Here is a 20,645-nt window from a genome sequence, read left to right as displayed (position 1 = left end):
ACATAAACTTACAAAAAGAATGTTCAAACATATTATTTAACGTAACCTCTGCTCTGAGAATATTGGCATGACAAGGTCTTGGTTTTGGTAATTAACATGCTTAAAGAAATGGGCCCACGTTTCTTGAAAGCGATCTCTATTCTGAAATATAAATGGATGGCAAAGGCAGGCTCAGAGTTAAGAGGTTAAAAGGTCTGGATAAATTAAGAAGACCGGAATGAAAAAGTACACACTTGTTAAAGGAATTGCTGGTCTGGTTTGCACATAACACTAAACCATGGTTTTCTAAACAGTGTCAATGGGGTGCTTTTATGAAAAAGTGTACTCACTCCCATAGGAGGCAGTGGTGGCCATCAACTTAGATGGCTTTAAAAGAGGATTTGACAATTTTATGAAGGATAAGGCTATCAAACGGCTCCTAGCTATGATGGCTATGCCCTTCCTCCATGTTCAGAGGCAGCAATACCAGTGGCTGCAAACCTCAGAAGGGGAGAGTGCTCTTGAGCTAAGGCCCTGCTTGTGGACTCCTCATAGGTTTGTCACTGTGAGAAAAGGATGCTGGACTAGATGGGCCATTGGCCTGATCCAGCAAGCTCTTCTTATGCTTAATAGACCAGCCTCCTAGTTACCAAAGGTAGCTCCAAGGACAGCAAATGACTTGGACATAGCTGTCAAGCGTCCCTTATTTGGAGGGACAGTCCCTTATCCCAGTGCCGTGTCCCGCTGCTGTGCCTTATTGATGGATGTCCCTTAAATATCCCGGGTTTCAAAGGAAGCAGCTCCTCTCCTTCCCTCCCTGCCGGCCTGGGAAGAGGGAGGCTCCAACTGTGTTGCTTGGCTGCCCGGCCCGCCCTCCTCTGGCCTCCTCTCACCAGCCTCGGCCCCCGGGAACCCCTCGCCGCCAGGACTGGTGGGAGCTTCGGGCCCTTCCGCCACCATCCTCCTCGCAGCCGCCAAACTGGGCATCTGTGCCTGGGGCCTCCCTCTGCCCGTCACCGCCGCTCCCGCTCCCGCTAGGCCGTACTGCGGCTGTGCCGTCGAAGGACCCGAATGAGATGGGCAGCCTGGCATGGTCTATGAATTGATGAGGAGCCTTGAGAGGAGAGCGAGGGCAACCATAGAGAAAGCAGTTCAGAGAGAGGAGGAAGAGGAGGAGGCGGAGGCCCGGGCAGGTGTTCCAAGGGCTATAAAGGAAGGACCACAAGCGCTTCTCCCATAGATTTGTAGTGGTAGACTAGCATAGATGGTCTGATCTGCGGGTTTACTTCGGGCGCTATTTTCCCCCCTCCCGCCCCACCTGATGGAATTGAGAGCTGCAGATGGAGCACGAGAGAAAAGATACAGAACTGTAGCAGCATCTTCGTAGCTTGGACTTCGTTTTGCACGAAAAGTGGTTGCTGCTTGTAGTTATTTAATTGCAGTGTTTCATCAGCTGGTGTCTTGCGCAGCAACCTCTGGAAACGAAGGGCTAAAAACCGGCGCTGCTCTCCAAAACTATCTGGTCCCTTTTAACTGGTTGACTAAAATCCCTTATTTTGGCTGCTGGTACCTTATTTTCAAATCTGTAAGTTGACAGCAAATGACTTGGGCATGTGGAACTTCAGGCATCTATATCTGGCCCTTGAGACTGCCAAGACCACACCCCCTCTGTAGGCCACACCCCTTTTTGACACTGCCACGCCCCTCTTTTTGCCTGGCTGGACTGTTTGCTTGATGATGGTTTGTGCTTCCCTGGGTGAAGAGGGGTGTGTGAATATATGTAGAAACTAACCTGCGGTATAAAGGTAAGGAGCCATCAAGCTAAGGTACCACTGCCATGTGGTTCCTGGAAGGAAGTCCAGAGAGGAATGTGGAGTTCGGGCTGGAAGAGGTTTTCCAGCCCTAAATTAAGGACTGGGTGAGATGAAAGCTTGGAGGCAAGATTAGGACAGGAGGGAGTTTCCTCCACATCAGCTGCTGAGTAGATTAGATGGGAGCACTGAGTCCCACAGGAAGGAATTTGGTGGGGGGAATTTGCAGGGATTATAAAATGCATTATGAATATCATTCATTTCGTGTTTTACTTTCTTTATCGAGCCCTTGTCCTTAGAGTCTGCACCCTGTTTACAATTGCACAAATGCTGGAGTTCTTCCACTTGATAGCGACTTCCTCTGTAACGTTGATTCTTATCAGCAAAACCAAAAGAAAGTATGACATGTTTCATACAATCGAAAACAATTGCAAACCCTTCCGCTTCAGTGATTTATTCTGCTTCTAACTACTCCTTTTATGGCAAAGTGGGAGCTGCACTTGTGGACCTCCTAGTCAGGCGTTCTCCCAGCCCAAAGCACAGGCCTGATGGAGAAACTCTTCCAGTCTCATGAGATACAGAGGCGCACAAGATGGAACAATGCTGTCACTTCACATAAGGCAGCAACGTATGGACAGACTACCCAGGAACCTTTGCAACATTGCAGAATGTCCCTTGCTTGTGCAAAGCTGTGGAGTCTGACTTCAGGGTTGAGAGCACCCCTAATTAGGGTGGAGGCAAATGCACACCCTCCAACACACTGAATCTCAAAACCAGGATGCGTGTCATCGTGGCTGTGCTCCCATGCAGGTCACGTGACCCATATGAGATCACAGAGCCCAAAATATGCACTGGAGGTGGGGCTCTCACATGAGAGCACAGCATGCAAAAATGTGCATTTTGGGGTACCACACAAGATTGTGGCTCTGGAAAAAGTGCTTTTTTGGGGGGGGGGGAGATTGCAGCACGAGATCGCAGCCCAAAATTGCCACCATGCTCTCACATGAACAAATGGGATGTCCCGGTTTTACCAGGGCACTCACAGGGTATGCAAACATGGCCCTCCAAGCTTCTCTGCTTGGCTCTTGAGATTCCCTCAAAGGACACTCCCACTCCCCAGGCCACACCTCCTCTCCCCAAACCATATCCCTCACCAACCCTGCTCTGTACTCTCTTCCATTGCTTTTGCCTGTGTCCTTGGAACCAGGCCCATGCAGAGCTTGTCTGAGGCCTGGGGGTCAAGTCTTGTTCTTGGCATGACAGTGTAACTTCAGCCAGCCACTGGCAGGGGCCCCCGGTCAGCTTAGCCCTCTGAGGCCTGGAGCAAGTGTACCCAGCTCCCCCCTCCTGGCTTGGAACTGTGATCATGTCACAGAGGATGAAGAGGGTGGGTGGAGGAGGAGAATCCTCTGACTTCTGCTTGGCTGGAATGTACCCTATTGTGCAACAAATAAGAGCCACCCACACCTATTGTTCTGCCCACTTTCCCCCCTGCACTTTAGAACGGAATGCAGCCGGAACCCTCAGCCTGAAAAAGGTTCCCCCATACCCCTACTGTAGGACCACAAGCTGTTTGGGACTCATCCAGCTCACCCAAACTCTCTGTTCCTCACCCCACACAATTTTCTCTGTATTTTCACTTCCTTTTCCATCCTCCTTTCCTTCCGATTGTGTCATCCAGTTTCATTCAGGACTTCCTCCACCTACAGCCCATACTGTCCTTAAATAGACCATATTTTTCCGTGTATAACACGCCTCCGTGTATAAAACACCCCCTATTTGGGGGGATGCAAAATTAAGAAAATGGGGGGAGATTGCCCTCAGTTGTTCAGCTTTTGGGGGGAGGATTGCCAAGACTTGTTGAGCTTTTTTGGGGGGGCAGGGATTGATGAAAATCGCTCAACCACACACGTCGCGAAGCCACCAATCGTGTCCCCCCGCGCCAATCATCCACCCTAGTGCCGCAGCGACAGCCAATCAACAACAGCCCTTGCCGCAGCCACTAATAACATGCCAAATAGCCGATGACAATCTTCACATCGCGGCAGCAACCAATCCCATGTCCCCCTATGCAGTATCCATGTATAAGATGACCTCCAATTTTTAGCATAATTTCTTAATAAATAAACCTCGCCGTATACACAAAAAAGTACGGTATATCATGCATACCAAGAAAAGAAAAAAACATCCATGATAAAATGATTTTGTACCATCTGTACCTAGAAAACATTAATCCAAAGCCAGAATATTTTCAACACAGCATCTGAATCTATAGACATTTGCCCATAATGGATACATCTCTATCTCAGTGCCTATCCCAATTATTTGCAGAGGATGAGGATTGTAAGTTTGGGAAGGGGTGGAGGAGAATATTTCTTCCCTGATCAGAGTTTTGGGATAGCAGAGAACCCTCAGCTGATCTCTGCCATGGAAATAAGGCTCTTAGTGGCTACCAGCCATGATGGCTAATTCCTCCCTCCAACCACTGGAGGAGGGTGCATTTGAATACAGGCGTCCCCGTCACTTGTGTGCAATTGACTTGCATGCGACCACATGTATGCACGGCGCCAGAAAATAATTAAATAATCCAATTCAAACCTGGAAATGATGGGAGAGAGCTGGAGAGTCCTTGTGGCTTGCGAGGAGACCCTTCCTAGAGCCCAAAGACGATATCACTGAGGGCTGAAGAAGCTCTGAAGAGACTGGAGATGCAGTGGGGCTTTGTTTATGCTGCTCAGCCTCCCCGCCTAACAGCTGGTGTGTGGGGCAGCACAGCAGTAGCAGCCACCATTTTCCCACATGTCCTCCAGAATCCTGCCGGCCCCAGAGCTTCAATTCTAGTTGCGGGTCCTTTTCAGATCCGGTGTTTTTTTGTCTGGATTGAAGACAGAGGAAAGTCTCAGGTTCAGTCTCTGGCATCTCCAGAGAGGGCTGGGAATGTACCGTTTGAAATTTTGGAGTGTCTCCATGGGTCAATGTACAATATTGAGCTAGATGGACCAGCAGTTGGACTCAGTATAACAAAGAGGAAATATGCCCCAGTCCAACAGACAAAAAAACTCCTGCAAACATGTTAGGATCTGAACATCAGAATTTGACAAAATAGAATACTGTACCATGCAATAAAAAATAACAATAATAATTTTATTTTTTATACCCTGCCCCTCTGGATGGATTTCCCCAGCCACTCTGGGCGGCTTACAGCATACTGTATTTTTCGCTCTACAAGACACAGCAGACCATAAGATGCACCAGACCATAAGACGCACCTAGTTTTTGGAGGAGGAAAACAAGAAAAAAAATATTCTGAATCTCAGAAGCGAGAACAACAAGAGGGATCGCTGCTCAGCGAAAGCAGTGATCCCTCTTGCTGTTCTGGCTTCTGGGATAGCTGCGCAGCCTGCATTCGCTCCATAAGACGCACACACATTTCCCCTTACTTTTTAGGAGGGAAAAAGTGAGTCTTATAGAGCAAAAAATACGGTATATAAAACATAGCAAAATATCAAACATTAAAAACTTCCCGATACAGGGCTGCCTTCAGATGTCTTCTGAAAGTGATGTAGTTCTTTATCTCCTTGACATGTGAAAGGAGGGTTTTCCACAGGGAGGGTGCAACAGTTATGTAAAACAACTTTGTATCATGAATATGAACCAAGTATGGAGAATATTGAACTGGTGCATTCTTTGTATATGTTACACATTGTACAGATTGCTTATAATAGATCACTGAAGGAGACCCATGGACAAAAAACATTGGGTTTAGTTATAGTTAGGTTGATTGTGTCAATTAAAATTTGTTTGCAGGGTTGGTGTTTTTACATAGGCAGCTTCCTATGTTGAGAATCATAGTCCATAACCTCTGGAGGGCCCTGCCTTGACCTCTGCTGCATAAGTGCATCCTCCTGTCTGTGGCAACAGACAGGCAGGAGTTGCTCCTCCTTCTCCAAAATAGGCTAGACATTCGCACCTGAAAAAGTGAGATTTGACTCTCTCCACTTCTCCTCAAAGGCCTCCATCTCCCCCTGCTGTTTCCTGCTGGGAACTACATCTCCAGGTTCGCTGGAGCGCACAAGGTCTACCCTCTACATGCTCAGTAGTAGAGATGTGGGTAGGGGATTCAGTTCACATTTAAAGCCAGATCTATCACATTCAGACTTTCCAAAACAATGAGAACCGAAACACAGACATCCTTTGAAATCCATCCTTACCTGAATTTTACAATGCAATTCTCCAGCCAAGCAGTGTTTACAAAATGCATAGCCATGGGGAAAGCATGCATAAAAGTGAATATATAAGTGAAAATAACATTCAGGAATGCAATATATTAGGAGACATTGCTTGCACAAATTTGCACATCAGTCAAAACTGCATGCGAAAATCTGTTAGGTAAATTTGTACTAAAATGCTAAAGAATTTTCGGGAGTTTTTAAACACACCTACAAATTGCTGCGAAAGTGTGGAGAGCTGAACTTAAAGTTGGAAAAATGAGAAACCGAGAGAACCAAAATGGATGGATCCTTCTATCCCTGTTCAGGAGAACTAGTCCTGATGGCATCAGCTCACCAAGGTCTGAGGGAAGAGATCTGGTTTTTGGCTGTTTGGTTTTTAAACTGGGTATGGGGATGCCTGGGACTGCCTGCATGTGAAAGCATGGCTTTGACCCCTGTGATGACAGGAGCAAATGAACATTTCTGAACTCATGTTTTCCACGGTAACATTGAATTGGGGGGGGAGAGAGAGTATTCTCTTTAAAAAAAAAATTATTAAATTTCCATTTAACAAACCAATCATATCACATTAATTCCAAATTATACCAATACACAATAAATTCCAAATATTTAGCCAAATTTTAAATTTTTGTTGGGGGTACCCATGCTTCGAGTTCAGACAGGGTCCAATCATCTCATATTTCTGCTGCTTTGATGTTCACAAGTCCCATCTTCCCATCTCTTTGTTGTTATCCTTTTTATTCTTAATAACCTCCGAGTATTTCCTTTTTTTTTTTAATAATATTTTTATTCAAGAATTTTTTCCATATAAACACAACATACATAAACATACAAAGACAAAAACAGAACAAAAAACATGTATCATTTCATATCCTAATTTCTTATACCTTTCTTCCCCGACTTCCTCATGCCTCCCTTTTCTGTATTCCAAATTCTTATCGATTGTTCAGCAAATCTTCCCTTATTTTAATTTAAATTTAGACTAGTCTTCCTTATTCTCCTTGTCTTAACCATAGCTAATAGTAACCATTTACTTTCCAGTCCAGCATCATTCTAACTTTCATTAATTTTGTAATATTTCTTTAAATAATCTTTAAATTTTTTCCATTCTTCTTGTGCTGCTTCTCTTCCCTGGTTTCGGATTCTGCTCGTCATTTCTGCCAAACCCATGTAGTCTATCACCTTCATCTGCCATTCTTCCAGTGTGGGTAGCTCTTGCGTCTTCCAGTACTTCGCAATGAGTATTCTAGCTGCTGTTGTAGCATACATAAAGAAAGTTATATCCGTCTTTAACACCCCTTGGCCGACAATACCCAAGAGAAAGGCCTCTGGTTTCTTGGGGAAAGTATATTTAAATACCTTTTTAAGTTCATTATAGATCATTTCCCAGAATGCCTTAATCTTCGGGCAAGTCCACCAAAGATGAAAAAATGTACCTTCAGTTTCTTTACATTTCCAACATTTATTATCAGGCAAATGGTAAATCTTTGCAAGCTTGACTGGGGTTATGTACCACCTATATATCATTTTCATAATATTTTCTCTTAAGGCATTACATGCCGTAAATTTCATCCCGGTGGTCCACAACTTTTCCCAATCAGCAAACAAAATGTTATGACCAATGTCCTGAGCCCATTTAATCATGGCTGATTTAACCGTTTCATCTTGTGTATTCCATTTCAGCAGCAAATTGTACATTTTTGACAAATTCTTAGTACTGGGTTCTAACAGTTCTGTCTCCAATTTTGATTTTTCCACCTGGAAGCAACCTCCGAGTATTTCCACAGGCAAGTTGAATCAAACATTATTTATGTTTCTGTGTGAACTTTGTAATGCTCTCCCATAATTCATCCACGCTGATCCAAAAGTCCTGTTCCAGCGGCCGGCACCATTTTCGACAATTCCGATGAAATACAGTCTACGTGTCTGCTCCTTACTTTTCCCAGACCAGTTGCACCATAAATCAGCCTTTCCAGGGGAATTTTTAACCATTCAAATCTATAATCCACACATGAAAGCAAAACGATGGCTTGCCTGGGGGGAGAGAGAGTATTCTCATTGTGCAAGAAGATAGGCAGGTGGGAAGGAGTGTTTAGCTCTTTATTCTCATTCTTCCCTGCAAATGGACTCTAGCCTAGTGGATACAGTATCTGCTTTACATGCAAAAGGTCCCTGGTTCAATCCCTGACATCTCCAGGTAGGGTGGGAATGGCCCTGTTATAAAATCCTGGAAAGCGGTTGCTGTTCAGTGTAGGCAATACTGAGCTACAGGGACCAGTGGTCTGACTCTGTACAAGACAGCTTCCTATCCAGCCTTGTCATTTCTGCCCCAACCTCCGGTCAGGTTTCTATCTGGTCCCTGGATCTGGTCAGGAAACTAGTAAAGAAGGGCCGGGGCAGGGCATGAAGATGTGTGGAGGAAGGTGGAGGGTGTAGGAAAGAGGGCATATACTTAAAGAGTATACTGAAAAAGCAAAAGGAGACCCAGTGGCTCAAAAACCTGACAGCTTATAACTTATTCACTAACATGGTGTTCCTAAAGGTAAAGGTAAAGGGACCCCTGACCATTAGGTCCAGTCGTGACCGACTCTGGGGTTGCAGCGCTCATCTCGCTTTATTGGCTGAGGGAGCCGGTGTACAGCTTCTGGGTCATATGGCCAACATGACTAAGCCGCTTCTGGTGAACCAGAGCAGCGCACGGAAACACCGTTTACCTTCCCGCCAGAGCAGTACCTATTTATCTACTTGCACTTTGACGTGCTTTCGAACTGCTAGGTTGGCAGGACCGAGCAATGGGAGCTCACCCCGTTGCAGGGATTCGAACCACCGACCTTCTGATCGACAAGTCCTAGGCTCTGTGGTTTAACCCACAGTGCCACTGACTCGTAAATAAGCCGTGAGGATGGTCTGCTTCCTGACGAACAGTAAGTCACAGTTTGGATCCCCAATGGCTGCATATGACAGCTCGGTTTTTAAAGACTTTCTCACATGTGTTCATGTTTCAGTGAACAAACAGACTTCTCTTGAAATAAGCATCTAAGTAGGGGCCGTTTGCTGCTTCCATCATTACTGCTGCAAAATTCAGTCAGTTAAATATTTGTGCCCCATTCGCAAATATTTCATTGCATCATTTGTGTGTTCATGTCTTGCTTGTGGGCTTCCAATAGGCATCTGGTTGGCCACTCTGAAAACTGGATTCTGGGCTAGATGGGCCTTTGGTTTGATCCAGCCTTGTCTACTGTCTTTCGCCAGTTAAGTCATGGTGCTTTTTGCACCTAAATTCAAAAAGAAAAGCATACAGTAGCTCTTAGATTCCTTAAAATGCACTCCAAAAACCTCTATTATAACTGAAATATGTAAACATGAGCAAATCCGTCAATCAGGTGAAAGCCAATCATTGGACAACCAGAATTACTACATGGTAGCAATACTGGTGGATTGTTGTTTTGTTCTTTAACCAGAAAGGGGGGGAACTCCCCCATTGCTTTTAAATGTATGCAGTGCTACTGCAGTGTAGGATAGTGTAGATTATGCAGCATTATCTAGCAATTCATAATAATCCAGGAGTTCCGGCAGCGATGGTTGTTATGGATACAGGGGCATTATGAAGCATGTCCCTATTTTCATCTATGAAATGTTATTAAAAGGTATGGTATATCTGCTTAGCCTGCTACATATGACACCAGCCTCTTGTTTAGGGAATCATAGGAAGCTGCCCTGTACAGAGTTAGACCATTAGTCTATCCAGTTCAGTACTGCCTGCATGGACTCGCAGTGGCTCTCCAGGATTTCAGATAGCAGTCCTATCTGGGGATTGAACATGGGACTCTCTGTGTGAAAAGCAGATGCTCTGTGGCTGAGCTATGGCCTTTCCCCTGCAGTTCCCCCAACCTGCCTTCTCTGACCTGGTCCACCACACTGAGTAGCAAACAAAATTCCAGATCCCCCTCTTCTGAAGTAAAGATGTGCCGGTCTGGTTTCACTTCTGCAAACTGAAGCTTTAGTCGCGCGTCGCAAATGCTTGGATTTGAGCTGTGGGCGCCTTTTCTCTCGAAAGGAGAAGTAAGACCCACCTCTCTTGGAATTATGCTTGACATTTTACGAGTTTCTCTGGAAAGATATGTGGGTGGAAATACACGGGTAGAATCCTAGGGAAATCCACACTGGGGATGGAAGTGTATATATTCACACAGCTTCGTCCCCAAGGACACACTCTCCAGCTTCTAGAAAGACAGTAGGACAGAAGAAAGCTCCAGACCTTGAGAAGAAGCCAACCATGGGCAGTCTGAAGACCACATTCCTGATCGCCCTCATCCTGACTCTCTCTTATCAATACACAGAAGGTGAGCACGTGGCACTTTCCTCTTATTATGTATATGTGTGTGCTTGCTATAATATTTAAGAACTATAAAGCCCCAGAGTCTTTTGCACTGGGGAAACCCAGCAGATCGCAGGCTGAGGTCCTGGCATCTCCAGTTAAAGAATCTCAGCTATCAGATTCTTGGCAAGCTGGTGTTGAATGGTGGCTTAGTGCTCATACATTGGTGTGCATGAGTGCTAGAGAAGGAGAAGGGACCTCTGTCTCATAGAGCTGCAGTGAGCAAGAGAGTAGACCATGCCCCAGCTAGGGTCAAACACGCAGGTGGTGTTTGCCAGCTGATTAGAGGCAGGAGGGATCAGTGCATTGCTAGCAGCACTCAATGGAAAGATGGAGCTTTTCACAGCATGGAGGTGAACATGGTCACCTGCCGTCAAGTGTCCATGAAGCATCTGTTAAATTTTAGCACAGTGACAGGGACTGCAAAGCCAGCAACCCCAAGTGTAACTGAATCAGCGTTCCTCCTAACTGCTTCCTCTCCAACGTGCTGTGTGTATAGAAAATGCCTTTAGGAGGTTTGCTTTGGTACCTCACAGCACACCTGTTTCATCTTGCACTTCCTGGCTAACATTCCAGTATCAAAGTGACTCTGCTACCAGACAGCTATCCTCTGTCCTTAGGAGGAAAGCACCTCTGAATATGCAAAGGAGAATTGCTGAGTAGACATGCATGAGATCAGGCTACGTGCCTCAATGACAGTAAATATGAGTGTTGTGTTATAATAATGGTCAAAATAATGTCCCTCTCTTCTCTCCTTTTCCCCCACCACCTTCAGCACTGCGTCCTCGGATTCCGTCAGACTGTTGTGAGGGATATAGGATGGGAGGACAAATTCCCCGCAACAGAGTGCAGTATTACTACAGGACTCCCAGTGATTGCCGCTTGGATGCTGTTGTGTGAGTACAGAATGCCACTCCTCAATTATGTGTTCTCCTAACATTCAAATAAGGACACCTAGGTGGCCTTGACTGGGGTGAGGGTGTCAGAAAAATCATTTCTCATTCCATTAAATGGCATTTCATGAAGTTTCTCAAATTTGTCTTGAGCTGCAGTCGGAGCATTTGTTGAACCATTTGTGATGAGACAGGCAAGTGGAGGTTTTGGGGGAAATAACAAGTAAAAAGAAGCCTCTGAGAGTTCCAGAGGTTCCTCTGAGCTGCTTTTCTAGGACTTGATGGGAAGAGTTGGACCCAGGGAAGGGATGGACAAATCTGTCAATTTCAGAGAGAGAGAGAGAGATCAACAAGGGTTTGGGGGCAGGGGAGAAGGTAAGAGTTGGAGAGGAAGAACAGCCAAAACACAGAGAAAAGGAGGATAAGCATTGCTGCCCCTGCAACAGATAAAAGTGGGGCCACCTGCCTCCATATGTGCCCCTCTGTCAACTATTGCAAGGATGAGGAACCTCAACCCAAGCTTCAAGTGCAACCCTCCAGGCCTCTTTCTCCAGCCCTCAGGACATTTCCTAGACCAAGGCCCTCTCCAGCCCCATTTTGCATCTTCTTTGCATCTGGAATGAACCTGCCGTTGAACAGGGACCATGCTTCTTGATTGCCTGCATAGAGGATGTGACCATGTGTGGAAATCTCTGGCTGTGGAGAAAGAGCCTTCTCAGTGGTGGGGTTGGTGGCTTCCCCCAGGAAAGTGCCTGTTTTTGTGTCATTTCAATGCTGGCAAATACCTTTAGGGGTGTTTCTTTTAAAAAGATTTCCCAGGCTTTAAAATCATTTGCTTCAGTTTCTTTTTCAGTACTGCTCTTTTAGGTTCTGCTGCTGTTAGTATCATGCTGGCCTGCTTTAATTGTGTCCTCCAGCTATGCCACTGTGTTTCCACCTGCCCTGTCCTGTCACTGTGCCCCCTGATCTGGCCCGCTGCTTCAGGTGTTGTGGAAGATACTATCCCATTTGTGTTCAAATAGGATTCAACTGTAATGAAAAAACACAGTTTGTTCTGTTATGTAAATTGATGTTGCTTTGTTCTGTTGTTTATATATGTCATTTTGTTATTATATAAAAATGACAAAAAATACATGGATTAAACAGCGGCCAGTCAGTGGGGAACAGGTGACATTTTGCGCACTTCAGGAAGTGAAATCACATCTAGGGCTGGCCCTGTGGATTCCTGCACTTCCAACAGCTAGTAGATCTTCCACAGAAGAGGAAGGGAAATATGATTACAGGAGGCATACGCCAAGAGATCGTTTCTAAACCAAGTTATTTTGCCTTTTCTCTACAGGTTTGTTACCAAGATCGGTAGGCGTGTCTGTGCTAATCCCAGGATGTCATGGGTGAAAAAATTAATGTCACAGCTGAGAGAAATTAAACCATAATTTTGGAGAACTAAAGGAAGAACCTTCACTGAACAGGAAGGAAGACAAAGAGCCGCTATCCTCCTTTCCAGTTTCTCTGCTTCCTTCTGCTTTTTTGCCACTCACAAGCAAACATCTATAAGCATTTAAACAGCACCGGAAACAGTGTAGCTGTGGCCACTTATGCACTGTCAGAAATGCAACGTCAAAGAAGAGGATACCAATTTGCATAATGAATATGTAAGATATAACTGTTATAGTTTAACTAGAAATACAACGCATCTCACCATTGTGGGGCAGGCTGTGATCTAGGTGGTAATTGGGGATGGGCAACTACAAGGCCTCTGCTCCTTTCTTTTTTAAAGGTTCTTTTAGAGTCTTCTGAGGAAGGGTAGTATATAAATGTAATAAATAATAATAATAATCTTTAACTGGAATAGGTTTAAGGAGATGTATCTCCTCCGACAACCCTTCAAATATAGAAGGGTCCATCAGATTACGTATATAGGCTAGTTAATGCTGTATGTTTTCTGATTTCCTCCCAAAAATCCGGGAATTGTAGTTTGTGGCCTACTAAGAAATGCCTCACTCTTTATTCAGTGACATTTCCCAGAATTGCTTGGGCTGGAAACCACAATCATTAGACCATGGTCAACACTGCTTTAAAACTGAATTGTGGACACAGACATGGTCATGGAAGGAGCAGAATAACGGCAGAGTCTTTGAGGGTCCCTTCTCCACCGTTTGCACTGTGGCCTTTCTGAATTCATTCATAAAATTAGCTAACACCAGATTATGTATGAAACCATCAATAGCAACTGGCAAGCAAGCTGTATTTATGACTGTCATATATACTCAATGCCGCTGCCATCGCTGGGCTATTGATGCCTCCTTGCTTCCTTGGCCCTTCCTGGCTTCCTCCCTCCCCCCCATTTCTTCCCTGCAAGAACCTGAACTGTCCAAAGCAGCTCTCAAAGGGGGTCTTTCCCCTCCTCCTCCTCCTCCTTCTGCTGCTGCTACAGAAATTAAGCTGAAGACTTCTTGGAGCAGGACCTTTTCCATGCTTGGCAAAGTCCCTCCTGAAGGAAGCCTGGCAACAGCCTCAGTCAAGAAGACCTTTTGTTCTGTTAGGCTGCAATTCTTCCTGCTGACTGACATTAGCTTAAACTTTCCTATGTTTATGGAAGTTTTAAAGAAGAAAGATGGAATATAAGCTTAAAATAATAAAGATTTTTTTCAATTTATTCGATTCATTCATTCATTCATTCATTCATTTACTCACTAACAGCATTTGTAGGCTGCCACTTAACAAAAAGTTCTCTGGGTGGCCTTCAGTAAATGGCATTCACAATCCTTGGTGTCATCCCTTCGAGCTTGCCCAATTCTGGTCTTCTTTTTTTTAAGCACATAAGGCACCTACAAAATTTTAAGTGCCCAGAGTCTTCTGAACACTTACTTTGGTGTCACGTCCATAGATAAAGGTAAAGGTGAAGGGACCCCTGACCATTAGGTCCAGTCTTGAACGACTCTGGGGTTGCGGCGCTCATCTCGCTTTATTGGCTGAGGGAGCCGGCGTACAGCTTCCGGGTCATGTGGCCAGCATGACTAAGCTGCTTCTGGCAAACCAGAGCAGCGCACGGAAACGCCATTTACCTTCCCGCCGGAGCGGTACCTATTTATCTACTTGCACTCTGACGTGTTTTCAAACTGCTAGGTGGGCAGGAGCAGGGACCGAGCAACAGGAGCTCACCCCATCGCAGGCATTCGAACCGCCAACCTTCTGATTGGCAAGTCCTAGGCTCTGTGGTTTAACCCACAGCGCCACCCACGTCCCATAGATAATGCATGGCTTACTTACTTCACAGGCATAGGAAAAAAGCCCTGTTGGTTCAGATCAGAGGCTCGGCTAGTCCAGCATCCTGTTCTCACAGTAACCAACCTCACACATCTTGGGAAATCCACATGCAAGACAAAAGCGCTTTCCCCAATAGAATTCTTTAGAAACTGGTATTCAGAGGCATGTTGTCCCCAATAAGGGAGACAGAACATAGGTATTGTGGCTAGCGGCTGTTGATAGCCCTCCCCTCCATGAATTTATTTAATCCCTTTTAAAATCCATCCAAGTTGGTAGCCATCACTGCCTCCTGTGGAAGTGAGTTCCATAGTTTAACCATGGGGCGTATGAAGAAATCCTTCCCTTTTTTCTCTTCTAAATCTCTCAGCATTCAGCTTCACTGGATGGCCCTGAGTTCTAGTGCTATAGGAGAGGGAGAGAAACTTCTCTCGGTCCGTTTTCTCCACACCATACATAATTGTATAGATCTCTAAGATGTCCTCCTCACTCACCTTATTTTTTAAACCAAAAAGCCCCAAATGTGGTAACCCTTCTTCATGGGGAAGGGGTGTGCCCTAGCCCTTTGATAATTTGGGGGTTTTGAACCTTTTCTAGTAATGCAATGTTCTCTCTGCTGTCTGAGCATCATTTTCCTCTCTCTTCTCCCTCACTCCAACTTGCAGTGAACCTGAGAGTTTGCTAAGCTTCCCTTCATGCCACCCAAATCCAAACTGTAAATGCCACTAAACTTCTTTGAGTTGCATCCCTTCTATAAATTGTATGGCTGGATCTGTAATTTGACAAAGTAAGGGGAGGGGGGCATCTCTTCCAAGGGAATGAAAGGAAGTGGTGATCAGTTGGATGACCGTGGTCATGACTACCAAGCCTAGGAGGGAACTTGGCGGAGACATGTACAAATGCTATCCATTAGATGGCACCAAACGTCAGGCTACAAAGCACAACTTGAGGGAAATATGCTAGCAATAATCTTGCATGTTTGTTTCCCTGTTGAGATATTGGGTGCAATCGGATGGTGATTCAACCCATATTCTCCTGGTTTTTCATGGTGATTTCAGATGATGCTGTCGTTTCCTGGTTTGGGGCCTCATGGAGCAAATTGCTTTTGTCTTTAGCACTAATTTAGTTCTTAGGTTCCACCTGCCACTAACCCTTGGGTCTGGTTTGGAAGCTCCAACTGGGGCCAGACTGCTGAGGGGGCATCTGGCTGACAACACAACACCATTGTTAAAAGAGCTGCTTCACTGGCTGTCCATCTACTACCGAGACAGGTTTATGGTCCTTGCATTGCTTTCCAAAGCCCTGAACAACTTAGGCCCAGGGTACCTCCTTCAAGGACCACCTGAACCCTTATATCCCAGCTTGATCACTGAGGTCATTTGCAGGAATGTCATTGGTCGTTTCCTGAGTTGGCGAGGCTCATGTGACAACAAGAAGAAACCAAGCCTTTAGTCAATGGTGGAGGAAGCTGCTTGGGTGCCTGGGGCTAAGATCCATAGGGATGGGGCAAGGGCGGGGTGCACCATGGGGCCTCCAGAGTCTGCCTGCCTCCTCCCACTCAGCCGCCCTACAGCTGGGGAGGGAGGCAGCGGGTAGACCGTTTGGGCAGCGTGGAGCCTGCGTGCGCCCATGTCACCGCGTCTCTCCCAGGACACGCTGCAGGCCCCGCAGTGAGTACCACCCGGCATTTTGTCACACCCCCCCCTTGGTGGTGATACCCGGGATGGACCGCACCCACCGCACATCCTTCCTCCATCCCTGCCTTTAGTGTCATTGGCTCAGTCCTACGGAACTCTCTGCCAACAGAGATTCAGCCGGCGCCTTCTGTGTCAACTTGTAAATGCCTGCTGAAAACATTTCTATTTCATCAATCTTATGCAGGCAATTAAGACCACGTGCATCCTTCCTCAGTGGTTAACTTTCTGTTTTTAACTTTATTATGGTTTGTATGGTTTTAATCAGTGCTTTTTTTCTAAAAAAAAATGTTTAGGGGTACTCTCATTTTGACTCAAGAAACCACCATTTTATAGTTCAAATCAGGAAAAATAAATACAGTAAATGGACAAAAGTAAAAAGATTCACAAAATGTTTAGGGGTATGCGTACCCCTGCCTAACCCCCAGAAAAAAGCACTGGTTTTAATGTACTGTTTTATGTTTTTATTGCTGCAAACCTCTTTGATATCTATTCATAGATTTTTATTGATATAGCAGTATACAAATACCTGATCTGTGACATTTGTGATGGGTGCTGCCTCCTGACATTCCAGATTTCCAGATTATGCGGATTCCTCCTCCTCAACCTCCATTCTGATTCTAGGATCATTTCTCCTCCCTTCATTAAAAATGTACATTTCCTTCAGCTTTTAATTTCATGCCTGGAAAGGAAATGTCAGGTTACTCCAAGGCTGACAGGACACATGCAGCCCTATCTGCCACACAAGGCATGCACACAACCTCTCCTTGGGACTCCTCTGCTCTTGAGATGAGGGAAAGGACTAAGATCATCTTACCCATTTATGAAAGCTTGTGTTTTTTTTTGTGCACAGAAGTTTCTGAGGAGGTGGGAAAGACTCCGGCCCAGGGCTGCAATTCTAACTGCATTCATGCACAGGCCAGGCTGCCAGCATGAAGGGAGGAGTGGTGTAGTCAAGAGGGGGATGAGAAAACAGGAATTGTCAAGCCACGCCCATCTCTGCAATTGCCTTGAAGCACAATTCTTATGGGACATTGCAATGGAAAATCATGCATGTTGTGAATACATCGTTGGAACCTGCTAACAAGAGAGCCCAAAAACCTTCTGCAAAAAGGTTTGTGTCTGAAAACACACTTTCTGGAATCATCACTGTTCGTTGCAGGATATTCAGTAAAAGCAACGAGCATTGCTATGACGGGCTTTTCCAAGGAAGTTTCTGAAAAGGCTGTAAATGCGCTACCAAAGGTACACTAAGATTTTGAAGTCAAATTAAACTGCACTTTGTTGTATTCAGGGCTTAATTATGCACTGTGGCAGGTACACTGTAAACTTAGGTGCCAGCCGATTGGAGCTCCTGTTATGGTTCATTTATCTGGAGGTCCTCAGGGTAAAAGTGTGTCTCTGGGAATGATTCTTCCTGTATGAAGCTCCCTCAAACTTAAGGTATGTCATGACATCCCTGCTGAAGGTTCCATCTTACATGAATGTTAGATTAGCTTCCACAAGAAACAGGGCCTTTGCTGTTGCTGCCCGATCAGTCTACAAATGCCCTCTTTCAGCATACCTTCCATAGTTGGTTTGTTAAAAAGCTCATTCTCTGCTGCTTGGTTAGTTTCAGCACCATCTGATTTTTAGAAGAAGAAGAAGAAGAAGAAGAAGAAGAAGAAGAAGAAGAAGAAGTAGAAGTAGAAGTAGAAGTAGAAGTAGAAGTAGTAGAAGTAGAAGAAGAGGAGGAGGAGGAGGAGCAGAGGATGTGTACATCTCTTTGAAATGTGCTGAAAATCTTGTATATAAATCTTTAAAATGAATGAAATGCATTAAATACTGCTCCCCTCACCTTTTGGAAGTCCCTGCAGCTCAAAGCACTGTAGCTGTTCCCTCACCACAAAATAGAGGCAGAGTTGATATTCCGAGCTGGACAGAAATGCAGTGTAATGTGTGTGGCCTGCCAGAGTGAAGGACAAATTATTTTGAAAGGAAAGTATTTTCAGGAAGTTGTGCACAGGGTTCTGGGAAGTAAGAGTTGCTAAGGCTCTGGAACTTTCCTGCACTCTGATGTAGCTTTCCTTTTCCTGATGAACTTGCTCCAGCTCTGTCAAACCTTTGAATAACAGAACCACATGTCACTTCTGGAAAGATGGGATCCCAATGCACTCTTTGCTGAATACTATGAAAGTGGAGGCAAGGGGGCAGCCTGGCTGATTCCTGCCTCCCCGGTTAGAGTCATTTCTTGTGCATTCACATGATTTGTGCCCATGATGAGATTGGGGCGCTGGTCACATGTGATCCTGTTTGCCTCTGCAAAACGTTGCTCCATTTCTGGTCAGGGCATACCTCTTTCTACTGAAATCCTATAACTTTTCACACCACAGACATTCAGTTTTTTTGCTGTTTTCCTGCTTTTGTTGCACTGTAGCCACTCCAGACAGCAATAATGTGGCAGCATTGGAGAACAAATAATAAAGTAGAACAGAACAAAGCTACCACTGATACACTAGGATTGTGTTAAGAACATGTTGCAGAATATACCTGCAATAAGTACTTCAGTATGGAGGTGCTCAAAGCAGCATGAGGAGCTGCTTCTCCCTTGAGAAAGCTTGCTCTTGCATCTATGCTTTTTAGGAAATTCAGCTTTGGAACCGCATGTCTCCAGAAATAATATGCATCTCCATCCTAGGAGTGAGAAATGATGGCCTTTCTGAACTGGAGAAAATAGGGAGAAAACAGTGAAGTCTCTGTTTAGACAATCTGCAGCGGGATCTTCTTCTGATCTATAGCGAAGGTCACAACATGCTAAATATGAATGGAATAATCTATATTCTGCAAGAGATGAATTCAAATTGGCATATTTGCAGCAGACATAATTGCAGCAGAGCTATTAGGAGAGAGGCTGGGTATAAATTTGGCTTACTGCTTATAGTAAAAAAAAAAAAAGAGGATTTTTATTCCCTTGATTAATGATGAACGTAATATGGCATACAGTAAGATAAAGGGAACCCTGACCATTAGGTCCAGTCGTGGCCGACTCTGAGGTTGCGGTGCTCATCTCGCTTTATTGGCCGAGGGAGCCGGTGTACAGCTTCCTGGTCATGTGGCCAGCATGACTAAGCTGCTTCTGGTGAACCAGAGCAGTGCACGGAAACGCCATTTACCTTCCCGCCAAAGCGGTACCTATTTATCTACTTGCACTTTGACGTGCTTTCGAACTGCTAGGTTGGCAGGAGCAGGGACAGAGCAACGGGAGCTCACCCCGTTGCAGGGATTCGAACTGCCGACCTTCTGATCGGCAAGTCCTAGGCTCTGTGGTTTAACCCACAGTGCCACCCACATCCCCATATGGTATACAGTATACAACACCAAAAGAAATAAAATTAGAATGTTAAATGATACAGGAAGCCTAAGGATCCTATCAGGTGTGAATTTGAAAAAAAAAATCTTGAAGCTGGTTCTCCTGCTCCTCGGAAACCCTTCTAAAACCACTGTAGTTAAGCCCACTATAGAAGAATTGCTGGTAAAATTATTGGATCTGGCTGAGATGGAAAAAGTTAACATGTTTAATTAGAGAAATGTCATTACTGGCATTTGTTAAGGATGTGACATTTCATATGAACTGGTAATGAAAATGAACTGGTAATGTCAGGATTTGAGTATTGAAAGAATACTGGTTTATAGAAGATGGAATGGTTGGATTTTAAGTTGTTATAACAGAAGCCACCAAAGCCACTGCCTGCTGCTTCTGGCTTTTCAGGCAAATGAAGTGTTTTGAGTCTGCTGGTAGCACTCTAGCAAAGGAAGTGGATTGAACAGGTGGCATTGCTCTATGCAAAGAGACGGTTCCTCTGAACTCTCCACTAGAGCAGTTATTTTTTTCTCTGGAAATTGCTCCGCTTGTTTCCTCGAAGCCCTGGAGTGAATCAAAAGACACTCAACAACCCCAGGCAGAGTTAGGAGTTCAGTTCTTAAGGGGAGGAATTGGATGGGCACCAGGGTTGGGCAAATCTGTCAAGTTCGCTTAAAAAAAAATTCCTCATAGGAATTCTTCAGCATTTTAGTGCAAATTTCTTCCAATAAATGTATTGTTATTATTTATTTATTGAATTTCTATACTGCCCTTCACCCAAGAAGCATGGGGAAATTTACAATATACAAACACAAAAATACATAGCATAGCATAAAGGGCTGCCATAAACCTGGATTTTCCCAGACATTATTGGGATCTCAAAGGCGAAACTGACATCCAGGAAGAATTTCTGAAAGGCGGCGCTTTGTCCTGAATCTTAGGCAAGTCAATAGAAAACCAAAGGTTTTTTTGCATTTTTGTAAGAGAAAGCTCAACAACTTTCAGGGTGTCCTGGTTTTTACTTTTTGAAATATTGCAACACTAGTATAGTAAC

The 20,645-nt window shown here is 44.9% G+C and overlaps 2 long non-coding RNA genes across 2 annotated transcripts; one reads left to right on the top strand and one right to left on the bottom strand.

The window, feature by feature from the left end:
• Positions 1–2,050: 2,050 nt before the first annotated feature.
• Positions 2,051–3,113, bottom strand: LOC310768065. Its single transcript, XR_014551180.1, has 2 exons — positions 2,945–3,113; positions 2,051–2,165 (listed from the first exon to the last, which is right to left on the bottom strand). It is a non-coding gene; the product is annotated as an uncharacterized lncRNA (long non-coding RNA).
• A 7,111-nt stretch (positions 3,114–10,224) lies between these two features.
• LOC310768184 lies at positions 10,225–13,949 on the top strand. Its single transcript, XR_014551199.1, has 3 exons — positions 10,225–10,365; positions 11,176–11,296; positions 12,633–13,949. It is a non-coding gene; the product is annotated as an uncharacterized lncRNA (long non-coding RNA).
• Positions 13,950–20,645: the final 6,696 nt, after the last annotated feature.

The sequence above is a fragment of the Podarcis filfolensis genome (assembly GCF_964270895.1).
Source record: "Podarcis filfolensis genome assembly, chromosome: 8".
Taxonomy (NCBI): domain Eukaryota; kingdom Metazoa; phylum Chordata; class Lepidosauria; order Squamata; family Lacertidae; genus Podarcis; species Podarcis filfolensis.
This window is presented reverse-complemented; position numbering and strand designations above follow the sequence as displayed.